The 12,552-nt window shown below is 43.0% G+C and overlaps 1 pseudogene; it reads left to right on the top strand.

Moving 5' to 3' along the window:
* Positions 1-5,848: 5,848 nt before the first annotated feature.
* LOC120988802 lies at positions 5,849-7,037 on the top strand (annotated as a pseudogene).
* Positions 7,038-12,552: the final 5,515 nt, after the last annotated feature.

Below are 12,552 nucleotides of genomic sequence, written 5' to 3'. Positions count from 1 at the left end.
ACGACTGCAGATTTGCCCACATTTTAACCTGTGCTGACTACTGGGTGGCCACCCTGCTGGATCTCCGTTACAAAGACAATGTGCCGTCCTTAATTCCCTCACTGGAGCGTGATCGGAAGATGCGCGTCTACAGGCGCATGCTGGTAGACGAGCTCCTGAGAGCATTCCTGACTGACGCCGGGGGACAAGTGGAAGCACAAGGCTAAGGCAGAGGAGGAGGAAGAGGTCGCCAACGCAGCTGTGTCAGCACCTCAGAAGGCAGGGTTAGCATGGCCGACATGTGGAAAAGCTTTGTCACCTCGCCGCAACAACCGTCCCCAACTGCTGATATGGAGCGTATTAGCAGGAGGCAGCATTTGAACAACATGGTGGAACAGTACCTGTGCACACGCCTACACGTACGACTGATGGTTCTGCCCCATTCAAATTCTGGGTCTCTAAATTGTCCACATGGCCAGAGCTTGCCCTGTATGCCTTGGAGGTGCTGGCCTGCCCTGCAGCCAGTGTACTCTCTGAACGTGTATTTAGCACGGCAGGAGGCGTCATTACAGACAGACGCAGCCGCCTGTCCACAGCCAACGTGGACAAGCTCACGTTCATTAAAATGAACCAGGCATGGATCCCACAAGACTTGTCTGTACCTTGTGCAGAATAGACATTTATACCACCATCAAACATACATTCTTGTACTCAAGTCAAGTGCAATGATTCTTTGTTTTCTTTTTTATTATTTCTCCCAATATTTTGGGGGCTACCTACCCCAATAAAAAATAAAAAAAAACATTGTTGGCTACCTGTTCCTCCTCCATGCTGCCTCCACCTACAACACCACATTCACCGCCTCCTCAACCTCCGACTCCATATCCACCTCCTTCTCTGAGTTGCAGGTTAATAATTTGTAATTTTTAGTTATTTTATTTCATTTTAAGTTATTTCCCTATCCACATTTGTTTAAAGGCAGTTGCCATGCTCGAAAGCACATTTTACTGCCTTTTACATCCCTCTAGCCTTTTCAAGGACTATTTTAGAGCCATTTTAATTCAAAAAAATGTCAATTTTAGTGCCCTAAATTGAAAAAATTCTTATTTTCAATTGTCGGGTGACATTTTACCATTTTTGGCATATACAAACCCCTGCTGTGCCTGGGTGACAGGGGCCTAAATTGCTCAAAATCCTCTGTTGTATTGCTGGGTGACATGAACCCCCTTTTGCCGTGAATGAACCCCTGCTCTGCATTGCTGACAGGGAACTAAATTGAGTGAAAACATCTGTTACTGATCGGAAGATGCGCGACTACAAGCGCACGCTGATGATAGCATTCCCACCTGACAGCGGGGGCACAGTGGAAGCACAAGGCGAAGGCAGAGGAGGAGGAAGAGGTCGCCAAGGCAGCTGGGGCACCGCCAGCACCTGAGAAGGCAGGGTTAGCATGGCCCAAATGTGGAAAAGCTTTGTCATCCTTGGAGGTGCTGACCTGCCCTGCAGCCAGTGTATAGTGTGAACGTGTGTTTAGCACGGCAGCGAGCATTATCACAGGCCGCAGCCAATGTGGACAAGCTTACGTTTATTAAAATGAACCAGGCATGGATCCCACAGGACTTGTCCGTACCTTGTGCAGAATAGACATTTATACCAGCCTCAACCATCCATTCTTGTACTCAAGTGCACTTATTCTTAGTTTTATTTTGTTATATGTCCCAATAAATAACACAAATCAGTGTTGGCTACCTATTCCTCCTTCACCGCCGCTTCCACCTACACCGCCACGTCAACCTACACCGCCACATCCACCCATCCACCGCATCCTCAACCTCCTACTCCTAGATCCTGATTGTTATTTTTAATCTTTCTGTATTTTCTGTTATTTTAAGCCATTTCCCTATCCACATTTGTTTGCAGAACAGTTGTCATGCTCTTAAGCACATTTTGATGCCTTTTGCAGCCCTCTAGCCCTTTCCAGGACTATTTTAGAGCCATTTTAGTGCCCAAAAGTTCGGGTCCCCATTGACTTCAATGGGGTTCGGGTTCGGGGTCAAGTTCGGGTCCCGAACCCGAACTTTTTTTTCAAGTTCGGCCGAACCTGCCAAATCCGAACATCCAGGTGTCCGCTCAACTCTACTAGCGAGACTTTGCATAGAAACTTCAGAAATTGATTTACAGTATACTGTAAAAAAAACACCACTTGGACACCACTTGGAACCAAACCCGAGTTCAGGAATTGGTTTTTTAAAGTATAAATCAATTTCTAGATTTCGCAAAGTAATCACTTTGGCTCATCGGAGCCAATACATTCTAATAGTGTACGGAGCGCACGCTCCATGCAGTAATGAAACAATTTTATGCAAATCGACATTGGATGTTTCATCCGAAGTCGATTCGCTCATCCCTAGTCACCAGGACTAGAAACATAGAACATAGAAACATAGAATGTGTCGGCAGATAAGAACCATTCGGCCCATCTAGTCTGCCCAATATACTGAATACTATGGATAGCCCCTGGCCCTATCTTATATGAAGGATGGCCTTATGCCTATCCCATGCATGCTTAAACTCCTCCACTGTATTTGCAGCTACCACTTCTGCAGGAAGGCTATTCCATGCATCCACTACTCTCTCAGTAAAGTAATACTTCCTGATATTACTTTTAAACCTTTGCCCCTCTAATTTAAAACTATGTCCTCTTGTAGCAGTTTTTCTTCTTTTAAATATTCTCTCCTCTTTTACTTTGTTGATTCCCTTTATGTATTTAAAAGTTTCTATCATATCCCCTCTGTCTCGTCTTTCTTCCAAGCTATACATGTTAAGGTCCTTTAATCTTTCCTGGTAAGTTTTATCCTGCAATCCATGTACCAGTTTAGTAGCTCTTCTCTGAACTCTCTCCAAAGTATCAATATCCTTCTGGAGATATGGTCTCCAGTACTGAGCACAATACTCCAAATGAGGTCTCACTAGTGCTCTGTAGAGCGGCATGAGCACCTCCCTCTTTCTACTAGTAATGCCTCTCCCTATACACCCAAGCATTCTGCTAGCATTTCCTGCTGCTCTATGACATTGTCTGCCTGCCTTTAAGTCTTCTGAAATAATGACCCCCAAATCCCTTTCCTCAGATACTGAGGTTAGGACTGTATCACTGATTTTATATTCTGCTCTTGGGTTTTTACGGCCCAGGTGCATTATCTTGCACTTATCAACATTAAATTTTAGTTGCCATATTTTTGACCATTCCTCTAGTTTTCCTAAGTCCTTTTCCATTTGGTGTATCCCTCCAGGAACATCAACCCTGTTACAAATCTTTGTGTCATCAGCAAAAAGACACACCTTACCATCGAGGCCTTCTGCAATTTCGCTGATAAAGATATTAAACAATATGGGTCCCAGAACAGATCCCTGAGGTACCCCACTGGTAACAAGACCTTGGTCTGAATATACTCCATTGACTACAACCCTCTGTTGCCTGTCCCTCAGCCACTGCCTAATCCATTCAACAATATGGGAGTCCAAGCCCAAAGACTGCACTTTATTGATAAGCTTTCTATGTGGGACAGTATCAAAAGCCTTACTGAAGTCTAGATAAGCGATGTCTACTGCACCTCCTCCATCTATTATTTTAGTCACCCAATCGAAAAAATCAATAAGATTAGTTTGACATGATCTCCCTGAAGTAAACCCATGCTGTTTTTCATCTTTCAATCCATGGGATTTTAGATGTTCCACAATCCTCTCCTTAAGTATGGTTTCCATTAATTTCCCCACTATTGATGTCAGGCTTACTGGCCTATAGTTGCCCGATTCCTCCCTACTACCTTTCTTATGAATGGGCACAACATTTGCTAATTTCCAATCTTCTGGGACGACTCCTGTTGCCAGCGATTGGTTAAATAAATCTGTTAATGGTTTTGCTAGTTCAACGCTGAGCTCTTTTAATAGCTTTGGGTGTATCCCATCAGGCCCCTGTGACTTATTTGTATTAATTTTAGACAGCTGACTTAGAACCTCTTCCTCTGTAAGGACACATGCATCAAAAGATTCATTAGTCTTCTTTCCTAACTGAGGTCCTTCTCCTTCATTTTCCTTTGTAAAAACTGAACAGAAATATTCATTGAGGCAGTCAGCTAGTTCTTTATCTTCTTCTATATACATTCCTTCTTTTGTTTTTAATTTGGTAATTCCTTGTTTTAGTTTCCTTTTTTCATTTATGTATCTGAAGAATGCCTTCTGGCCTTTTTTTCCTGACTGAGCTAATTTCTCTTCTGCCTGTGCTTTGGAAGCTCTTATAACTTGTTTGGCCTCTCTCTGCCTAATCTTATAAATTTGTCTGTCATCCTCGTTTTTTTTTTTTTTATAATTCCTAAATGCTATCTTTTTGTTTTTAATGATTTTGGCCACTTCTGCTGAGTACCACAGTGGTCTCTTCCTTTTTTTGCTTTTACTGACAAGCCTAATGCAATTTTCTGTTGCCTTCAATAGTGCCACTTTTAAGTAGTCCCATTTCTCCTGGACTCCAATGAAACTGTTCCAGTCTGATAGGGACTTGTATACCACTAATCTAATTTTAGAAAAGTCTGTTTTTCTAAAATCTAAAACTTTTGTTTTTGTGTGGTGTGACTCAGTCACTGTACTTATAGTAAACCACACTGACTGGTGATCACTAGATCCCAAGCTTTCCCCTACAGTAATATCAGATACCAAATTCCCATTTGTGAATACTAAATCTAAAATGGCCTCCTTCCGGGTTGGCTCCTCCACTACTTGCTGTAGAGATAATCCCAGTAGGGAATTTAGAATATCTGTACTCCTGGCAGAACTAGCTATTTTGGTTTTCCAGTTTACATCTGGAAGATTGAAGTCTCCCATAATGATAACTTCCCCCTTCAATGTCATTTTAGCTATTTCCTCAACTAGTAGATCATCTAATTCTTTGACTTGGCTAGGTGGTCTATATATCACACCTACACGAGTTGCCTTATGATTATCAAGCTGCACGGTAACCCAAACTGACTCTAAATTGTTCTCACTAACTTGTATCAAATTAGATTTTAGGTTATCTTTCACATACAGGGCCACCCCTCCCCCCTTCTTGCCTTCTCTGTCTTTCCTGTATAGAGAGAACCCTGGTATTGATATATCCCAGTCATTACTCCCCTTGAACCACGTCTCAGTAACAGCCACTACATCTATATTCTCAGATGCCATTATAGCCTCAAGTTCATTGATCTTATTTCCTAGACTGCGAGCATTTGTAGACAAGACTCTGAGCTTGTCATTTCTTAACCTTTGTGCTACTGCCCTTTTCTGGCATTGTTTCGGGGGGCAGTTGGACTGCTGGATTATCACTCTTTTGCCCCCCTTTCCTAGTTTAAATGCTTCTTAGCAAATACCTGGAACTGTTCACCGAGGACATTCGTTCCTTTGAGAGAAAGGTGCAAACCATCTTTCTTGTACAGTTCTTTTCCATTCCAACAAGAGCTAACATGAGACACAAAGCCAAACCCTTGGTTCAGACACCATTCACCAAGCCATACATTGAATTCCTTAATGCGCATCTTCCTGTCATGCTGAAGGTTATGCACAGGCAAAACTGCAGAGAATGAAACAGTTGATGCAACCTCCTGTATATCCTTTCCAAGTGTGTGAAAAGCTTCTTTCACCTTTGAAACCTCATTGCAAGACTACTGGATGAACAACGTCATTCCACTGCTACATGTCCTGGAACAGATGCTGGCAAACCCTGGCTGCTCAGGGGACTGGAAATGTGGCGCCTAGAAAGATGGCAGCAGAGTTTGATACATTTGTCTGTCAAGATCTCTGCTTACAGTCAGTGAACCGGAACATCATTTATCGCAAGGATATGCAAACACCTACTGATGGGATGTTAACCCCTAGAAGTAGGTCATCGGCACGAAGGAGCAGTCATTTTCAACCACAGTTCGAGGTATCCTTCCACACGTCAACGGTTTGCATGGCGAAGCTTTTCTAAAAGAAAAATCTCACAGTGCACCCCCTTGGAGGAAACTCTTGATCCAGCACAGGCTGCTTTGCTCCTTCAAAAACAATGGATTCTGTACAGCGTGACATTGATTTATAATTTTGTATACAACAGACTAAAAGAGTATTCCAAGCTCCTGTCTGCCTACATAGCTGCCAAGAAGCAGAAGGGTCTTGCCATTGAAGTGGGCTCAGAGCTAAACCTAAAAGCCAAATTTTCCTGTTAACCTGGACTCAAAGGAAAAGACAGAGATCCACTGGCTGTGCTCATACAGATTTCATCCAAGCCTCCACTCACCAAGAGAAACACAGAGGACCGGATTGTGTGGGCAGGTTGCTTCTGTGGGACGTACATAGAAGACGTTCTATGGGAGGTGTTACCAGAGACATTTACTTGCCTACCGCTCTTCCTGTATAACGGCTCAGAGGCGTTCACGGCTATCGTAGGGACGTGGTTCCAAAGAAACTTTGACTATTGTTGCGGTAAGCTGGTGATCAGTTCTCAGGACCTTATGTGGCTAGCATCGATGTGGACCGGGTATGACGTGTCTGGATCAGTGTCGGCCACAGAGCTTGTTTTTTCTGTGCCTGTCGAACCTCGCATGGACATTTCTTATGCCATCCACGCAGAGGACTTCAAGACTTTATGGAATGATATTTATAAATCAAAGGATGAGGTCACGTTGGAGGAAGTGAACAATTTATTCCAATGTCTTAACTCGCATTTCTTCAGACACTTTAGAATCCACTTATCAGCCACCCAGCTCGTCAACGTGATGGCATCTGTGGCATCAGCAGATTGTGAAGGAAAAGTAAAGTTCCTCAGTAGGGACTACCTAATCCGAGTGCAGGGATTCATTACGGAGCTGGCCATCAATAACATCCAGTATTGTATTAAACACATGGATGACTCTCATCTTGGACCTTGTTCACACTGTTCGGGACACCCCAGACGTCTTACATGTCTTAGACATGATGCCTGCAGTGCTTACTACATGTTATACCGCTTCTTACCGTTCTGTTACAGCGGCTGTGAGACCTGCACATACTAAGGCTTACTTATGAAGATTTTCGGGTGTTGCCTGTACCGACCAGTTACCTTCCAGCTGTGATTGTGTAGCCTGCACTATGGAATGAGCTGGAGTCGGCTTGTTTGCTGGACTTTCCTCCAGTTATCACCCATAACCCCATACATTTCATGATCCATATGCATTACCATCCTGGTCACCCCAACACTGGTCGTCAATCCATTCTTGTTGATGAAGCACTTTATTTTTCAGTTTGTCTTTTAAATCTTGTGGTTTTGCCCCTTCTGTGCCTGCTGTGTCCTGTTTGTGAAATAAATGTTTTTTTTCCTCCCCCATTCAAAAAAGATAAATTAAAAATAATTGGCTTGTGATTTGGTACCCAAAAGCAGGAGTGGGTACAGTACACAGAAAACCTGCAAATATTCCATTCACGTGTCATCTCTGTTTTGGATCCACTCCTGTTTTTTTGACATTAGCAATACTGATGGATTACTGACCAAATGCAGACCGAGTGAAGGCGGATGCTCCACAGACAGGATCCGCTTTTTGGGTGTTATTGTTCTGACTGATCAGAGAAAGGGCAAAATAATCAGTGGGGGCTCTACTTGTATAAGCGTTTAATAGAACAGGTTCTGTAGACATCTATGTGGAATCAGCTGATGACGGTGTAAAAGGAGTGCGCTTCTTCATGACGCTAACATCGACCTGTAAGGCTAAATTCACACTTGAGTTATTTGGTCAGTTTTGGCCCCGTGACTGCCCAAATAAGTGAAGTGTGCAGTGATTCTAAGAGCGACGCCTGTCATCTGCATGTCATACGGACTCACAGTATTGTTTCACTACCACAGCAGACTCCGTATGGTGTTACTGCAAGGCACACTGTTCTACACCACTATAAATGCTCTCTGTAGTCAGGAAATAACAGTTTTTGAACGCAATTTGCCACAAATAAATTTGGATCTAACCAAATTTTTTCAAAAAATTCGGCAAACCAGCCGAATCAAATTTTTTAACATTTTTCTCATCTCTATTCATAACCTTAACATATGTGAGCAGTGTAGAACACATAGGCAAATGTTAAACCTTATAATCACTGTACTATATTCAGTATTCCCATTTTCCTCACTCTGGGAGGTCAATGGATTTTTCTGGAGGTTGGGAAACAAATTTCACTCAAAATATAAAATTTTCATTTGACTTTTTGTAACTAGTCTTACATCTCACCTGTTGTTCTCCAGTAGGCCATACAATCAAACTTGAGTTAAGGATCAGAGCTTTATCCGAAGTGCTAAAGGAGCCAATCTTAACTTGTGCCACGGTGCCATCTGGATTCATTTGCCAGTTCACAATTCCATAAACATCAGGTGGATCTCCATTCTCATCAAAGTAGATCTCGTTGCCCATGGTCAAAGTTACTCTTACCTTTTGTATATAATAGTTGAGCTACAATGGGAAAAGCATAAGTCAGCATAAAGATGCCATGTCTAAAGAGGTTCTTCACGCTACAACTGTAAAGTATGCCATAGATGAGCCCACCAATCACTTTACTATCTGATTGTCTTGATTTTAGATCATTTGCTCAAAAGCATACAGTGTTAGGCCTCATGCACACGACCGTTGTTGTGTTCCGTGTCCGTTGTTCCGTTTTCCTCCGTGATTTTCTGCGGACCCATTGACTTTCAATGGGTCTGTTGAAAACTCAGATAATGCACCGTTTGTCATCCGCGTCTGTGTTTCCAGTCCATCAAAAAAATATGACCTGTCCTATTTTTTTCACGGACAATGGTTCGCGGACCCATTCAAGTCAATGGGTCCGTGAAAAAACACGGAGGCACACAAGATTGTCATCCGTGTCCGCGTCCGTTATTTTTCCTATCATTTGCAAGGCAAACTTGACTTAGATTTTTTTTTCACTTTACATGTCTGGTGATCCTCCAAAAATCAGGGAAGACACACGAAAACAAAAACGGAAACGGATCACGGAACAACGGAACAGCTTTTTGCGGACAGCAAAAAAATACTGTCGTGTGCATGAGGCCTTATGTCTTTTTACAACCGCAGACTTTTTGATTTTTTTTAAATGTCATATATACACATGCTGACAAGTATAGGACAAATGGGCAACAGTTTATACTTTGATTTTGTAGCATGAAAATGAATATTAGTACAGGAGAGTTAATAGTATTAATACATTTGGTGGAATGTTCCTAGGATATGTCAGTGATATGTAATTAGTGCAGGAGCCACCAGTTATGGTAGGAACAAAAAGATTGTCACACTCATTGGTACTTTACCACTACACCCTGCCACTTTCAACAGACTGTGATATGTGATCGTGTGCTCCTTGGTCATCCTCCTCTATATATGCCCTAAGTTCCACTGTTGGCCCAGCTACCATTGCCCCTACCACTATCACCCAGAGCCACTACTACCACAACCAATACAGCTATGCATCAGGTCCCCTGCCACCACCTGAACCTGCTCCTCATGTCAGTCCAAACACTGACTGTTATCATATCACTCATCAGCAGGAAGACTATCTTTTGAGTATCTTCCATAGCACACTGTGTGTTGTTGCCTCTTCATAAGAAAAAAGTGATACCCACGAAAGGCATCTCTGGGGCTACAAGGAGGAGGAAGAGGAGGAATGCGCTAAGCCCTGGCTCAAAGGCACGGTGTCAGACTTAGAGGTGACTTCAACATCATCCTGCTGTGACTGAGAGGAGGAGTGAGACATCCAGTCCACAATGGAAAAAAATGCAAAGTCCAGCACACGGTGTCTCTTTTAAAACATCATCATGTGATAAAGTCCATTCAACCTTCATAAACCATGAGTATTGTTCCAAGTGCATGGACAGAATAGGTACTGTGTAATGGAGGAAAAGAAAGTCCAGCACACTGTGTTTTTGTTAAAACATCATCATTTAATGAAATCGAACATTAAAAAGTCAGATACCATGAGTACAGTACCGCGGTCTACATGATTCAAACTTGATAGTTCTCAGTCCTGCTCAGGCCATGATTAAGAACCATCAAGTTTGAAACATGTAGACCGAGTGTTATACTTGACTTTTTCCCATTACACAGTACCTGTCCGGTCTATGCACTTGCAGTGTCCTGTGACAGAGGCGTTTAGTGGGGTGTTTTTTGCATATTTTTCTTATCCAGTCCACAATGTCTTACTCTTTGTCCTCAATGATAATGTGGTGCCTACCAGAGGCGAGGGAGAACTGTGGCCGGCTGCTACTACTACTATTGGCAGGACATGTGGTGCTGCTACTGCTGTGGGCACTACCTTCATCCATGTGCCGTTTCTTGTATTGCATACTAGTCGAGGTGTAATGCTAGACTCTGATAACGGTGACATTGCAAAAAAAGCTCAGTCAGACACTAACCCTTGTGTTTTTATGGTGACTGGTGGGCTCCCAGGGATTGGGTCTGTAGTGATCACATATTGATGACATAGGCTAGGAACCTTGTCTGGTGCTGCGTGGGCCAAGATAAGCAGCTGTCATGCTGAATGTTGAGAACGCAGTCAGTTGGCCCACAGCAAAGTGAAAGTGATGGTGATTTTGTAGCTCATCTCCAGTCTCTGTTGCAAAGATGTAGCCGGCATTAACCCCATAAGGACCTGTGACGTACATGTATGTCATATCTGGACGTGACTTAAGGACCAGCGCCATACATATACGTCACAAGGTCCGCAGGGAGCTGGGGGGGGGGGGAAATCGGGGCACCATGGCTGCTCTTACCGGCAGGCAGCCAATGGCAGCGCTACAGGTGCACAGGAAAGTGCTGAGCATTCTAGCTGGTGACAGCATGCAAGAAGGTTCTGTGCCTTTCTGTGCTGCTGTTGGCTTGCTGGGACTTGTGGTGCACCACCACTGTGATTTTAACCCTTTCCTGAAAGAAGAAGAAAAGAAGAAGAAAGTAGAAAAGAAGAACATCTGGAATTGCTCCACTAATTTTTTTTTTCTTTTGCAGCAGTTCCAGATCCCTAAACCACCCTTCCCGCCCCCCCACCCCCGACATTTTTTTACAGACGCCATTTGGTCCGTCCGTGTTTTGTTTGTTTTTTTTGTTTTTTACAATTTTCCAGCTCTGCACCACTTGTTCTGCAGGCGAGCTGTGACCGCCAAGTGCTGTTCAGTGCATACCTGCGTAATCAGCACCTGGGGATTATTCATGCCGTTTTTTTTTTGTTTGTTTTTTCACGTGTTGTTTTTTTTGCCAATTTTTACCTTTTTTGGTTCAAAAAGAAAAAAAATTGCAGTTAGGGTTTTATATATATATATATAGAGAGAGTTCTATATTTCTATATATATAGTTATAAGGTAATTTTTAGCCAGTGTTCACTTTTTTAACACTGTAGTTCTTTTGAGTGAAAAAAAGACCTGCAGTTAGTGGTAGTTATATATATATATGTCAGTTAACTTACATGCACATGAACGTTGTTTGTTTTCGTGTCCGCTCCGTTTTTTTTGCGGATAGGATGCGGAACCCATTCATTTCAATGGGTCCACAAAAAATGCTGTGCTGTCCGCATCAGTATGTCCGTTCTGTTGCCCCGCTAAAAAAAATAGTGCATGTCCAATTTTTTTCTAGTTTGCGGACAAGGATAGGCATTATTACAATGGGTTGACACAAAAAAAAACGGATGCCATACGGAACGTCATCCTTTTATTTTGCGGATCCGCAATTTGCGGACCGCAAAACCCCCTGATGATTATCAGCCCCAAATTCCGAATTTTGAGGGCAGCTCCTGAATACAGATAGATAGTGCGGGCTTCACCGAACTATATTTTTTCAAAAATCTTCTTCTCTGAAGATTTAGTAAATTTTATGGTAGCCCAAACCAACTCATATGCCCAAACATTCATTGATCAGAACCCTACGTTGCCATACGCTAGACCCCTAGGTTGGACCCCAGTAAGTGCAGCAGATATCATGATGTTTTGGGGACTCGTGCTGCATATGGGCGTTGTAAAAACACCAAACGTTGGACAATATTGGAGTTCGGACATTTTCTACCAGACTCCAATCTACAGTAAGACCATGACCTGGAAGCGATTTGAGTCAATTAGGAAATTCCTACACTACAACGACAATACAGAGTGGCCACCCCAAAACGACCCAACATTTGACCGCCTGTTCAAAGTTAGGCCTGTCATCGACCACTTTAACACTAAGTTTGCTTAGGTGTACAACCCAGATAAAAATGTCAATGTAGATGAGTCCCTATTACTTTTCAAAGGGAGGCTTAGATTCCGCCAGTACCTGCCTAACAAACGGGCAAGCTATGGCATAAAGTTATACAAACTTTGTGAGAGTAGCTCTAGGTACACCCACAAGTTCCGCATTTATGAAGGGAAAAATTCCCAGATAGAACCCCCAGAATGCACCCCATCCTAGGAGTTAGTGGGAAAATCGTGTGGGACTTACTGCACCTACTGCTGGATAAGGGTTACCACCTCTATGTGGATAACTATTATGCCAGTGTCATGCACTAGGGAGAGGGGAAGAGGAAGTGCACCCACTA

Source organism: Bufo bufo, chromosome 1, assembly GCF_905171765.1.
Source record: "Bufo bufo chromosome 1, aBufBuf1.1, whole genome shotgun sequence".
NCBI lineage: Eukaryota > Metazoa > Chordata > Amphibia > Anura > Bufonidae > Bufo > Bufo bufo.
The sequence above is the reverse complement of the archived record's forward strand: the minus strand, read 5'-3'. Positions and strand labels throughout refer to the sequence as shown.